Genomic DNA, 13,928 nt, shown 5'->3' on the forward strand with positions numbered 1-13,928 from the left:
GTGCTTTACACAATTGATGTGTGTATGGATTGGGATAACAGTTGTATGAGCCCCTAATAAAATGTTAAAAAAAAAAAAGAGAGGCCAGAATTTCTATTGCCAAGACTCCCGCTCTGGCTCCTGGTACTTGCCCCTCCCTACATGCTGCTGTGTCCCTGGCCTCAGTCCTGAGCCCCTTCCCATGACTCCATGGACTCTACTGGGCAAACCTACCCCTTTCGAGGCCTCTCCTAATGCCAGTATACCGAGGACACCAGGGCCAGAGAGTCCACGAGTCTGCCTGGTTGCTGGTTAGCAGCATCTTGTCTTTGCATATCTGCAAGCAGCCCTGTGCTGTAGAGCCCGCATGCTAGCCTCCGTGTAACCGTCTGCCTGCCCAAGAGAAAGGGCGCTTAGAGGTCAGCAGTCCACTAAAAGATGGCTGTAGTCCTCTCGGCAGGAAGCTGACAGCCTTGCCCACAGTGGCAGTAGGAGGCACCAAGGGAGAACAAACAGAAAATGAGAAAGGACAGCACCATAGTGGGAGGGGCCAAGAAAATAATCCGGGCCCTCGGTGGCCATCCTGGAGAGCAGAGCCCATTCTGCGGTGCCATCGGGGCCATAGGATGCTGCCAGCTGGCAGAACCCCAGTCTGAAGGTAGGAAGGAAGGATTCTGGTTCAAAGGAAACGAAATAATGACAAAGCAACAAGCTAAGTTAGTCTCTGTGTGTGCGGTAGGCGTGGGAAGCATGTTCCCAGGACCAAGGGATTCCCAGAAGAAAACACTGCATGAAGCAAAACAGAGTCTAGAATATTCAGGACAGAGATGAACAACGTTCAGGGACCAGGAGAGGCAAAATTAGGGAAGCACGGGCCCTCAATCCTCAGCCTCCTACACGGCACACGTACTATCCCAGGTTAGAGGCAGCTGGCATGAATCCCCAGGATCTCTCATTAGGGTAGCATCAGCCTGTACGGTTTTATAGCCCCTAGGTTGTCTCAGAAGAGCTCACTCCATCTGGCTCTGGCTGTTCAAAATGTGCTTGACTTTTTTTCTTAAAAATAAAACCCCAATCAAGGGATGAAAGAAAGTGCTTTGGAAACAGTCCAGGGACCCATTGCATACGGTGGGGAGGGGGGAAGGGGGAGTGAGGCTCAGAACACTGGAGCCGGCAATCCAGCTGCCATAAGCACCTATCCTTAATGAACAGGAGAAGCCAAAAGATGTCTTCTGACACTCGAACCCAGCAAGTATCTATAACGCGGGGGCAGAAGAAGTCTGAGCAAGGGAGAAAAAAGTGTGAGTGTATATGACAAGAAGCACCTACCTACTTTCAGCTAAGTAACAAGAATCTGCTATGAAAAGTCTGCTTTGAAATGGAAAACTGCATGGTCACAGCTGAATTGTGTGCACGTGGATTCTTGTGCCTGATGAGTCCTGAGTGAGCAAAGGCAAGGCTGGGTGGCAAGCTTGATGCACAGGACTTACCCCAGCCTCTCTCGGGGTCAGCCCCAGGTCTTCCACATGTGGCCCTAACACCATGCACAACCTCGCGCCTCCCACCATCAGAGTCAGAATAGATTATTTGTCGGGGTGAAGGTGGAACAACCCGGTGTCTCACGGTCACGGAATGGAACACATAAAAATTGCTGAAATGGCAAATGTCCTGTTGCCTCTGTGTTTGCCACATTGAAACAACAACCACAACAACGAGCCACAGCTCCTTGGTTGCAGTCAGAGCTGCATTCAGGCTGCCGGTATCAGACAATTCGGGGCTGCCTCAGATATCCACGTAGGCTTGTTTGGGCTGAGAGACAGCAGTCCTTGGGGTAGAAGACATCACATCTGATCTTAAGTAGGGCCACTGTTGACCCCTGCGGGAATGCTTCTTTAAACCAGCGCTGGCATCAAAGAACAAAAAATCTTATCATTGAGAATGAGGGACAGTGCGAAGTGGGGACCTAAAGTCCATCGGTAGAGAACTGGACATCCCCTTACAGAAGGGCCTCAGGGAGGAGACGAGCCAGTCAGGGTGCAGGGTAGCAATGGTGAAACATACAACTTTCCTCTAGGTCTTAAATGCTTCCTCCCCGCCCCCCTCAACTATCATGATCCCAATTCTACCTTACAAATCCGGCTAGACCAGAGGATGTACCCGGGTACAGATAGGAACTTGAAACACAGGGAATCCAGGACAGATGATCCCTTTAGGACCAGTGGTGAGAGTGGCGAAACTGGGAGGGTGGAGGGAAGGTGGGGTCGAAGGGGGGAACCGACTATAAGGATCTATATATAACCTCCTCTCTGGGGGACAGACAACAAAAAAATGGGTGAAGGGAAATGTCAGACCCTGTAAGACACGAAAAAATAATAATAATTTATAAATTATCAAGGGTTCATGAGGGAGAGGGAGCGGGGAGGGAGGGAAAAATGAGGAGCAGATATCAAGGGCTCAAGTAGAAAGTAAATGTTTTGAGAATGATGAGGGCAACAAATGTACAAATGTGCTTGTCGCCATGAATGGATGTATAGATTATGATAAGAGTTGTATGAGCCCCAATAAAATTATTTTTAAAAACAAGGTCTGGGTGTTCTTTGGGGTAAGGTAACATCGGGATTCTTTTCTGAGGCAGGCCTTCCTTCCAGCCTGGCTGTGAGGGGCTGGGTTGCCAGTACTGTTTCCTTTGTGTTTTGCTGAGATTCCCGCAACGTGGGAGGACTTCCTTTCCTCTCCCATCGTTTCTCGGTAAATAAAACTCCGTGTGGGAACAGCGTTCCTATAAAGTACAATACAAATTGATTAATGCCATGAAAATGCGGCTGAAACCACGGGCCCTTAGAAACAGTGGGGTGTATGTGTTGTCTGCGCCACTCTCTGAAGGAAAACCTCAATTCAGAGTTTGTGCATTGTTTCGCCCTTTCCCTTGGCACGCACACAGCACTCAAAGCCTGTAATAATGCAGGTCATTAAACTAAACAACTGCCTTTGGACCTCTTTCAAGGGAGTGATTCAGACGGGGGCCCTCCAATCGGTTTACAGCGTGCTTCTCTCGGGGACGTCGGCTTTCCTGTGGCCACAAGGTGGCGATCACCACGCACAAGACAGGTAGTCTGGTCCACGGCCAAGGAGGCAGGATGGCAGCCCCTCTCTGCAGCTGATGCTGACTCACGGGGCCCTGCAGGGCAGAGTGGAACTGCCCCATAGGGGGTCCAATGTGGTCTCCCGAGTAGCCTTTGGGTTGGTGGCAGCCCTTGAACCAACAATGACTACAAAACCACTCTCAATGCCATTTGTGGGGCCATAGGATGACAGCACTCAGGTTTTGTGCAGAAGGAAGCCCCGGATGGTGGTCTCACTTTATTTGAAGAGCTGGAAAGGAAGATGGGGAATGCTTTCAGAACCTCACATCCCAATTCATCCCACGTGTGCCTTCGGCGAGCTCCCAATCTGAGGATGTCTGGGCATCTACAAAGTCAGTACCCGTCTGGCCTCTGCTGAGTCCCTGGTGCTCAGCCATGAAGCCAGCGGCTGACCACCTCTTCCATACCTGGGTTACTAGCAGGAGGCTCCAACACGACCATAAGGGTGAAAACGCTCACAGACAAGACATTCTGCAAATGGTTGTGTGATGTTTTATCAGAAAGACCAGTAAGCTGAAAAGGAGAACGTAGATATTGACACTGAAAGAAAAGTAGTGCTTTAAACTCTCGTCTCCCTATGCTTTTCACATCAGAAATTCTCTATCTAATCAAACTAATGCCTTGGGTAAATGGGAATATAAACCGGAAAGCAGTCACAATATGTGGTGATAAAGTATACAAAGTACCAATGTTTAGAAAGCTCCGTGCCCAGGAGTAGGGCAACGTGAACGGGCCATTAGATAGTGAGGTTCGGGGAGGGGGTTCCAGCTGCTGGTAAGAAGGCAAAAGGTAAGATAATCGAGAAAAAGCTTCCACATTGCAAAGCCAGGAATCTCCGGCCCAGTCAGTGCTACAATCAATTATGAGCTGAAAGAGAAGCTGAGTTCCAAACTAACCATGAAAACTTGGGGGATACATTTATTAAAGTGAGTCCTATATGTCTTAAACATAATAGAGTTTTGAAGGAAATAGGTCCTGGGATTTAAGCAACAGCATCTAGTTGTAGAGTCTTTTAGATCCCCCTGGACTTTAAGATAAACATTTGAGAGAAAGCATTTCTGTGCACATATATGGCCAAACCAAACCGACTCCTATAGAGCTGATTCATATCTATCCTATATAGACACAGGATCTCTGGGGCTAGAAATCTTTAGGGGAGTAGACAATCCCTGTTGCCAGACTCCTGCTCTGATCAATACAAGGTTAAGTATTTCATTTATTTTTATTTAAAACTATGATATTTCTTGTTCAAATAAGCCTAGAAAACACTGCATTAAAAATAAAATTTACTAATGAGATCCTTGGACCTCCAAAGAGTGCAATCTACTATGCAGTGCTTCATGAATGTATTTTCTCAGAACTACTTCTTCCTGAAATGGCCATTTGAAATTCTGAGAACTAATATTTCTTGAGGAATTCGGGGCCAATTGAATGGACCGTTTAGGCTGTTATTAACTGGAACTAAGGTTGCTATATCAACTTCTCCCAGGCATGTAAGTAAAAAGACCCAAAGGGGGTTGCCTGGAACATTAGCAAAAGTCAGGCACATATGAAAGATGGTCAAAGGCTCAGTCAATGGTAAAACTGCACATAGAATAAAGGACAAGAACCTCTATAAAATTTGTTCTAAAACATAGCAGCATTAAAAAAAATTCCTAAGCCTTTCTACTCCCTTACAGAGTTACAGTCTCAGAAACCCACTGGGTTCTACCCTGTCCTATAGGGAGGGTCACGCTGAGACGGACTAGACTATAGAGTAGTGGGTTTGGTTTTTTGGTTTTCTGTTACAGGGCTTAGTAAATTTTGTTTGAATCTTGTTTGATGGCATAGGTTCTAAAAGATTCTATGCAAACTGTAGCATTACAAAGTCTAAAATTCTGCAGAAGAAATGTATTTAAAGTAGTCACGGCATCACAATGAGAGTCTTTGTGCTGTGATTGCAACACCAGGAGTGTATGTTTGGGCAGCCCACGCTTTCACACGCTTCCTTTCCCTTTGATCCTCACCCCGCTCCTGTGAGGGGCAGCCCAGGGTTTCAGAGCCCTGGAAACACAGGAAATAGCTTTCTACCTCCCTCATGGTGCGGATGAGGAAACTGAAGCACAAAATGTAAAGTGGTCTTGCCCTTTAAATTACAGAGAATGTTCTCATATGTATTATGCTGTTTATCAAATGATGGTTAATTATATTTGTCAATGTCTTCTGGAGCTTCAGGAAGCTGAAGATGCTGGATATTCTAAAGAAATATTTTAATAGCATGATCACATCTATCCACACAATCTTTTTCAATAAAGCTAGAGTCTCACATCGCAGCTATGTTTGGCACTAGTGCCAGTGCCAATACTAATCCACTTTTGGGTTTGCTTTTTTTCTCGTTGTTCTTTTTCTTTTTTTTTTTTTCTTCGGAAATGTCTCTTCTTCTCCCTTGGTTTCTTCTTTCCACTTTCCCTTTTTCTTTTTTTTTCTTCCTTTTACTTACCCCCTGCCTTTTTTCTGACATTCCCTCGCACTTAGGAGCCAGTTAACTACCCAGTCATAGCCACCATAGCTGCTGCCCTACCAGGAGGCTGCACCCAACTCCTGTAACACTGGATTAACAACAGACAGCAGTCAACCCCATCAGCCTACCCTCATTTCTGTGCATGACAGTGACCAGAGGCTTGCACCCACACTCTCACCTGCTGCCAGATCCACCCAGGGAAAGGTTATGAAAGCCCCACGGCTAGCAAACTAGTGACAAAGTAGCATGCCCACCCTGTTTTCTGGATGTATAAAACAAAACAAATTCAAGGTAGAAGCAATCCCACACAAAATAAACTAATTCAAACACTAACCTGGCTATGTCTCAGAGACAACTTCAAATAATCTGATGACAACAACAACCAAAACCACAAATAACCAAAATACAGGTTCAGAAAATCTCCCAGGAGTGGGGGAAAATGCTGTTGAATAAAGAGTTCAAAATGTTTTCACTTAGGTATTGCCAGAATTTTAAGAAAAGGAACAAGGAAATGGAGGAAAACACAGGCAAAACTCTAGGAGAATTAAGAAAATAAAAACAAATTAACCAAAAAATGAACATTAGAAACCATACAAAAACACAAATGGAAACTCAGAATATTAATCCTAAAATCACAGAGATAGATAAGGACAAAGAAATACAATTGAATCAATGTACAACAGACTTAACAAAAGTGAAGGCATATCTCTTAGCATTAGTCTGTTTTCAGAACAATGTGGGGGGGGGCTTGTTTTTTAATGCAGAGAGGAACACTATGAAGACAGATAATTTACATGTGACTGGAATTCCAGAAGAGGAAGAGACAACAAAAGGCACCAGGAAACTTGTCAAAGATCTTTTAGAAGAAAATGTCCTTAATATTATGAAAATGAGAAGGTATGTATTCAAGAAGCTCAAAAACTCCAAATAAGACTTCAAAAGGAAAAAGCCAATACACATCAAAATCAAATATTCCTGAAACAGCTCAGGAAAAACAAAACTTACCTAACAAAGAGAATCGATAAGACTAAGCTCTGATTTCTTGGCAGAAACTATGCAGGCAAGAAGGCAATGGAATGATAAATATAAAACTCTGGAAGAAAAAAACTGTGAATCAAGAATTAAATATCCAGGGAGGACCAATCTCCAAGTGGAGAAAAAGAAAATGACTAACAATACTTTTAAGAGCCCTACGGGGAGAGTATCCCTGGTAATATGCACCTAACAAGCCACATTGGTCTGAGTTTGTATAGACACCTTGGGAACCCAGACCAAGTGCCATAGAAAACTAGGGCATTGAATACTAAAACTTCAAGGTGCACAACACACTCCAAAGGCCACACCAGAGGGATCCGATGTGGAAACTCCACTAGGTGAACTGTACTCAACCTCAAACACACCTGTAACCTGACTTCAGACTGAAAAGTCATGGTATTTGAAGAAGCAGAAGACAGCTATACCAAGAGTATTGAACTATCAGTAGGTGGACAAGCATTGACTTAGTGTATCAATGCCCTACTTGCTGGATTAAGATATATATTATTCAGGCAACCCTGAGATTGACATTGTCAGTGAACATTATTGTAAATTTTGCTGGACAATCAACTCCTATTGTTTGTATAAATAGCATCCAAAAACATAAGGATTTATTCTGCACAAGAGAATAATTCAGATATCGTAATTTGTAGTTAGCCTACGTTGGTGCAATGTCCCTCTCTTAACAGTGTTTTAAAAATTAGTACCAGTGGCTAATCAATGACACTATTAACAGAAGATCTTTATGTTCCAGAGAGATGATAGATAAGATTCTCTACCATAAGTTAACAAATCTCTAAGGGGAGCCAAAGGCAAATAAGAAACATAGATCCAGGAATGGATTTGGGCTCACACTAAATTCTAACTCCAATTTAACAACAATTAGTTCTTACATCATAGCCCTGCTCAATACTTGCCCTCAGGAAGGGAACATAGAAGATATGGGTGTTATAGCAAAGTATGGTGAAGAAATTAGATGGTATCTGTCAATCAGGTCACAGCTTGAGGACTTTATTTGGGGGTGCTAAGGAGATAAACAGCTCACTGGAGGCTGAACACACACTCACTCCCTGCAAGACATTCCTGTTGACAAGCCACATGGAGCTATGCTGATGGCAACCAGAGGCTTGGAGTGGAGAGCTGCGTGGAGACCCACGCCAGCACTAAGATGCTCCCACCGCCACTGGATCCACAAGACTTTCCACCCACTAGCCTGTGACCTTCCTGAACTCGGCATCATTGCATGCGTTGCATGAGTCTGAAGAGAAATTTACAGACTGGTATTGGACATATGGGCTAATATTGGATTTATGGACTTGATCTGGACTGAGTTGGGATGCTTCCTTAATGTACAATTACTCTTTATATAAAGCTCTTTTCTATACACATATGAGTGTCTATGAATTTGTTTCTCTAGTCTAGCCTGACTAACAGAATGTTATTTTTTTCCTTCTTTCTGTTTTTGTTTTCTATTGTTCCTGTTAGGTTTCCCAGTTTACAAAGCACAGAGGTAGTGGATGCATAGAGACAATAACTGATGCAATGCTTTACTGGGGCTGGGGTGTGGGGAGGGTAAGGGGAATTAGGGAGCAAACAGAATTCGGGACAGGGGAGGGAGCACTACAGCTGATTGTGATCATGCATATACAACTCTTTTTAAAAGAAGCCTAACTATGGAAGTGTATGATGTGTGAATTTTATATCAAGAAAACCACTAAAAAAAGAAGAAGCCAAGGCTGATGAATAGTTACTATGGATGAAGGAAAGTTTTTGCTTAGGGGTACTGTGTTTATGTTAATGGTAGTGGAATAATTTGGAAAAGGATTTCAATCATGGTTGCACAACACAAAGAGTATAATCAGTGGCACTGAACTAAACATGTAGAAGTTGTTGATTTAGAGAATTTTTGTGTGTATTTTTGCCACAATTAAAATATATATATTTTAAAATCAGACACACTGTTTAAACTTGGGAAGATAATAATAAACTGTAAGCTAACTTAATAGAAAATTAATAAACCTCCTCACCAAAGTAAAAAAGGAGAAAAACAAAGACATAGTACATTAAAATAACAGCAATTCAGGAAATGATTGGGAAAAAAATCCGTAAGCAAAGTAATTCAGCACAGAAAAAAACTGGAGCAAAGAAAACCATCAGCAAAAATAAAGAAAAAATAAAACCATCAACACCACACCAAAAAATATAAAAGACAAGATACCAAAAAATGCACACAGTGAAAGGAGAGTAATAAGATAAGATCTATAGATATTAATGTGGATGAATTAAATGTGTGTCGAGACACAGAGAGTAAGTCAGGGTGAATATGAAAACACGGCCCAACAATGTGCTGTCAAATAGAGACAAACCTGGGCACAAAGACAAAAATATGCTCAAACTATAGGCTAGAAAGCATCCATCAAGAAACTGACCACCAGAAGAAGGCAGGAGTGGCTATTAATCAACAGCTAACTAAAGACACAAGAGCATTATCTAACAATTAAAGGGTCGATTCAAACAGAGAGAGCAATCATAATAAATAGCTTTGTGCCCATTTAAAGAGCCCCGAAGCACATAAATCAAACTTACCAGAATTGGAAAGAGACATAGACACTTCTCTAATAATACTGTTATAATAACTCCATGCACAACAAAACTAAACGTTGTTCATTTCTGCACCATCCTCACAATTGTTCCTATGCTGACGCCATTGTTGAAGCCACTGTGTCAATCCATCTAATCGACGGTCTGCCTCTCTTTGGCTGATCCTCTACCAAGCACGCCATCCTGCTCCAAGGACCGACCGATCTCTCCTGATAACGTGTCCAAAATACAAACGACCACCACCACCCTCCTTGCTTCCAAAGAGCATTTCACCTGTACTTATGCCAGGACAGATTCGGCACAATATTTCTTGCCAGCACCGTAATTCAAACGTATCCATTCCTCTCCGGTCTTTCTTTTTCATTCCCAGCTTTCTCGTGCACATGAGGTGTTTGAAAACATACTGGCTTGGGTCGGTAGGGCATTTAGTCCTCAAAGTGGGAGTTTTGCTCTTTAACACTTCAATAGGTTTCCCAGGTGCAATGTGAAGTTTGATTTCTTCACAGTTGCATCCGTGAGCACGGATTATGGATCCAAGTACAATGAAATATTTGACAACTTTAACCTTTTCGACATGTATGAGATGTTGTTTATTGGTCCAGCTCTGGAGATTTCCGTTTCGTTTCTATGTTGAGGTGTAACCCATACTGAATGTTGTCATCTTTGATCTCATCAGTAAGTGCTTCGAGGCCTCTCTACTTTCAATACAAGGTGTCATTTGCATTGCGGATTATCAACGAGTCTTCCTCTAGTCCTGACGCTGCATTCTTCATGTAGTGCAGCTTCTCAATTATTTGCTCAGCAAACAGATAAAATAAGCATGCTGAAAGAATACAGTGAACCCTCGCCACTTCGCGCTTCGACTTCCGGCTTCGCTCTATCGCGGTTTTTGCGTAACAGCGTATGCTCTGTCATTACTGCCACTGATTGGCTCATACTGTACACGCTTGATGCCATAAATAATATAATAAATAATAAATGATAATTGTAACGTCCACAATGTTTTACTGTATTTTCCCTTTTTCGTTTAATAAATGGGGTAATACGAGTGTAATGGTGACTAAAGGGGTTTTTTTCATGTCCTCTTTGCTCTAACTACGAAAATATTTGATTTACAAATAAGGAATCCTACTTCGCGGAATTTCATTTATCACGGTAGGGTCTAGAACTGATTAACCGCGATAAACGAGGGTTCACTGTAGTTATTTACCCTATCTGTGTAAACAGAATTCTATGTCAAGTGAACTGAATTGCCAGAATAAAGAAGCCCAGCCTCTCAATCAATTCCCACACTTGATCCAGTTTACAGACCCCAAACTCCTTGAGTGAAAGGGATGCCATATCATTTTGAGGACAGACCCTACTACGTTGCCAAAAATTCATACTGTTCTCCTTCTCCCAGCTTTATCTAAAGGGATCTGTGGCCTTGCACAAGAGTGACTGTTCGTGGGGTAAAAGATATAGTCAGGCTTTTCTGATCACTGTCGGTGCGTGAACACTAATTCAAGGAAGCCCACAATGTCCATGTGGCCTACCATTCAGAGGGAAGATATATGGAGGCCGGGGTATTAATGAAGCCTTAACTCAGGTCTGTCTCACAGTAGGCCCCCCAAACCACTATAGCGATGTCCACAGTTCCAAAGTAGATCATACTCAAAGACTGGCAGCCCCCACCCCCCACCCAAGTGGATCCTAAGGTGTGAAGTAAGAGTTATTGTGGAAGGAAAAGCCAAGTGGAAGCCATTAGAATTGTGAGACACTCCTGGAGGAATTCCCGGAGGAAATAAGCCCCATCATCAAGAACGTGAAGAATGTAGGAGTATTGATTTCCACCAGCAAACTCACTGCCATTGCAAGCCACTATAATTCTTTATTACATCATTTTCTTGGGGGCTCGTGCAACTCTGATCACAATCAACACACGCATCCAGTGTGTCAAGCACATTTGGACATATGTTGCCATCATCATTCTCAAAGCATTTTCTTTCTACTTGAGCCCTTGATATCAGCTCATTTTTCTCCTTCCACCCCTCCCTCCCTCAGGAACCCTTGATAAATTATAAATTATTATTATTTTCATAACTTACATCGTCTGCTATCTCCTTTCACCCACTTGTCTGCTGTGCGTCCCCCTGGGGAGGAGGGTTATATGTGAGCATTGTGATTGATTCCACTTTCTAACCCCACCTTCCCCTTACCCGCCTGTATCTCTATTCTCATTATTGGTCCTGGGGGTTTATAAGTCCTGGATTCCCTGTGTTGTGACCTCTGTCTGTAGCAGTGTACATGTCCTGATCTAGTCAGATTTGTAGGGTAGACTTGAGGTCATGCTGTGGGTGGGGGTGGGAGGAAGCATTAAAGAACTAGAGGAAAGTTGTATGTTTCATCGGTGCTATACTGGGGCTCTGACTGACTCGTCTCCTCCTTGTGACCCTTCTGTGAGGGGATGTACAATTGTCTACAGATGGGCTTTGGGTCTCCACTTCACACTCCCCCTCATTCACATCGATATGAATTTTTGTTCTGAGTCTTTGATTTCTGATACCTGATTGCAACAACACCTCATGATCACACAGGCTGGTGTACTTCTATGTGGGTTTTGTTGCTTCTCAGCTAGATGGTCTCAAGCTTTTAAGATCCCAGACACTATATCTTTTGATAGTTGAGCACCATCAGCTTTCTTCACCACATTTGCTTATGCACCCATTTTGTCTTCAGCAATCATGTCGGGAATGTGAGCATCACAGTGCCTGATTATTAGAACAAAGTGTTCTTGCATTGAGGGAGCACTTGAGTCGAGGCCCGATGTCCATCTGCTACCTTAATACTTAACATATAAGTACATAGATCTATTTCCCTATCATTATATAAAAATATATGTACATATGTACATCCCTGTATTGAGATCTCTATAAATGTCCTTCACCTCCTAGTTCTTTCCTCTATTTCCTTTTACTTTCCACTTGTCCCACTATCATGTTTGGCCTTCATTTGGGTGAGTCTATAACTCTTTTTGAGATTAGAAAATCTCATCTTTCTCCCATGGAGCAACTGGTGGTTTGAAGTAACCTGTGATGGCCCTGGGAGTTGGAAAGACCCTCAGCACATAACTGACCCATGAAAGTGAGTCGGACTGAGCTCGCTCATTACCGCTCTATGGGCTGCTTTCCTGCTATAAACCCCTTTCACAAGATAAACGTCTAGACATGCATAAGTGTCATGGTTTTGCTTCTCTAGAGAATCGAGGATAATACACCCTATGATTAAAACGAATGAAAAACAAAAGCAACCCAATTTCAATAAGACTTCTAATGGCCCAGAGTCTCCAGGAATGAAGGCTTGGGTCACCCTACGAGGCAAAGAAGCACAATCACCGGAGGTGCTTGCTGAAGGCAAGTAGAATATGAAATAGGCAGCAGAAGACAGTTCTAAATAAGCTTTAAATACAAACTACGAGCACATGACCTAGGGCAGAAATTAGAACTGTAGTTGCGTTGAATAGTCCTTCCTTGTTTTGTAATATGTAGACTATATAGCCAAGATGCTTCCTTGCAGGTGTGACCTTTTTACAAGAAAAACAATGAGATCTACTCTCTTTTCCTGCTGCTTCCCACTCCCTGCTTGCTGGGATTCTGCGCCTGCCTCTGGCCATGACCCATGTGAGCCACTGGCCCTGCCAGCAACCTGGGAGCTATCTGCACCCTGTCATGTTTCCACTGACCTTGGAGCCACTTGATGTTGCACTCACCAGCTTGTGATCTCCCTGCGTCCCATTTCACCTTTCGGTAGCATCAACCTGCAGCTATGTAAGTCTGAAGAGGGATCCAGATAGCATCAGACCCACAGATTTGGGTTGGACTGGGCTGGAATGCCATCTTGATACAAAAGTATTGCACGATATGTCACTAGTTTTATTTCTCTAGACAACCCAGCCTAATATAATTTGGTGCCGGGAGTGGGGTTCTAAAGAAACAAATCATACAAATGGAGAATGGAGGCTTGTCTGACCGCTGTCTTATGACAATCAGGTGGAGTTGGACTTTCCTTTTCCTACGGACAGCCAGAAGTCAGATATGGCCATGTGATTTACTCAGTTGGTTTCTGGAAAGGGCATGGGAAGGGAAATGATTCTTAGAAGCTGTGTTTGGTTATTACTACCTGAAATAGCTGAAAGGAATGAGGTGCAGGGAAGAAAACTGGTTTTTGAACTTCCCTCAGGCAAAAGCAATTCTGTTTAAAAATGGTTGATAGAAAGTCAGCCTGCTGGGAGTTGCCCTCCAGTGGAGTCTAAGACCATCTGCATATAAATGAAGTAGTCTGGGAGAACTTTAAATTTGAGTGTTTTTTAAAAACTGTGTTGAGGATCTGCTGTATTGGGATTTTAGATTCCTCCCACCTAATGTTATTGACATAACGTATGATATAAATGAATATTGGAAATTATTATTAGAGCTTGTGAGCCCATTTACCTTCAGCCTTTGCTGTTAGATAGGCTAAAATGGACATTAGGGATTGCCTGCAAGGAAAGGCTTTTTGTTTGAAAAGGTAAGCCCCATCCTGTGCCTTGATTATCAGGACATTTACAGGTGACTGGCTCTTTAAATTTTGAGCAAATGGTTTGCCTGTGGACGTGCCTAGGCCAGAGAAACCTGTGCCCATTATTCAACTCA

This window comes from Echinops telfairi, unplaced genomic scaffold, assembly GCF_000313985.2.
Source record: "Echinops telfairi isolate 266 unplaced genomic scaffold, ASM31398v2 ScPeMD7_15;HRSCAF=58, whole genome shotgun sequence".
Lineage (NCBI taxonomy): Eukaryota > Metazoa > Chordata > Mammalia > Afrosoricida > Tenrecidae > Echinops > Echinops telfairi.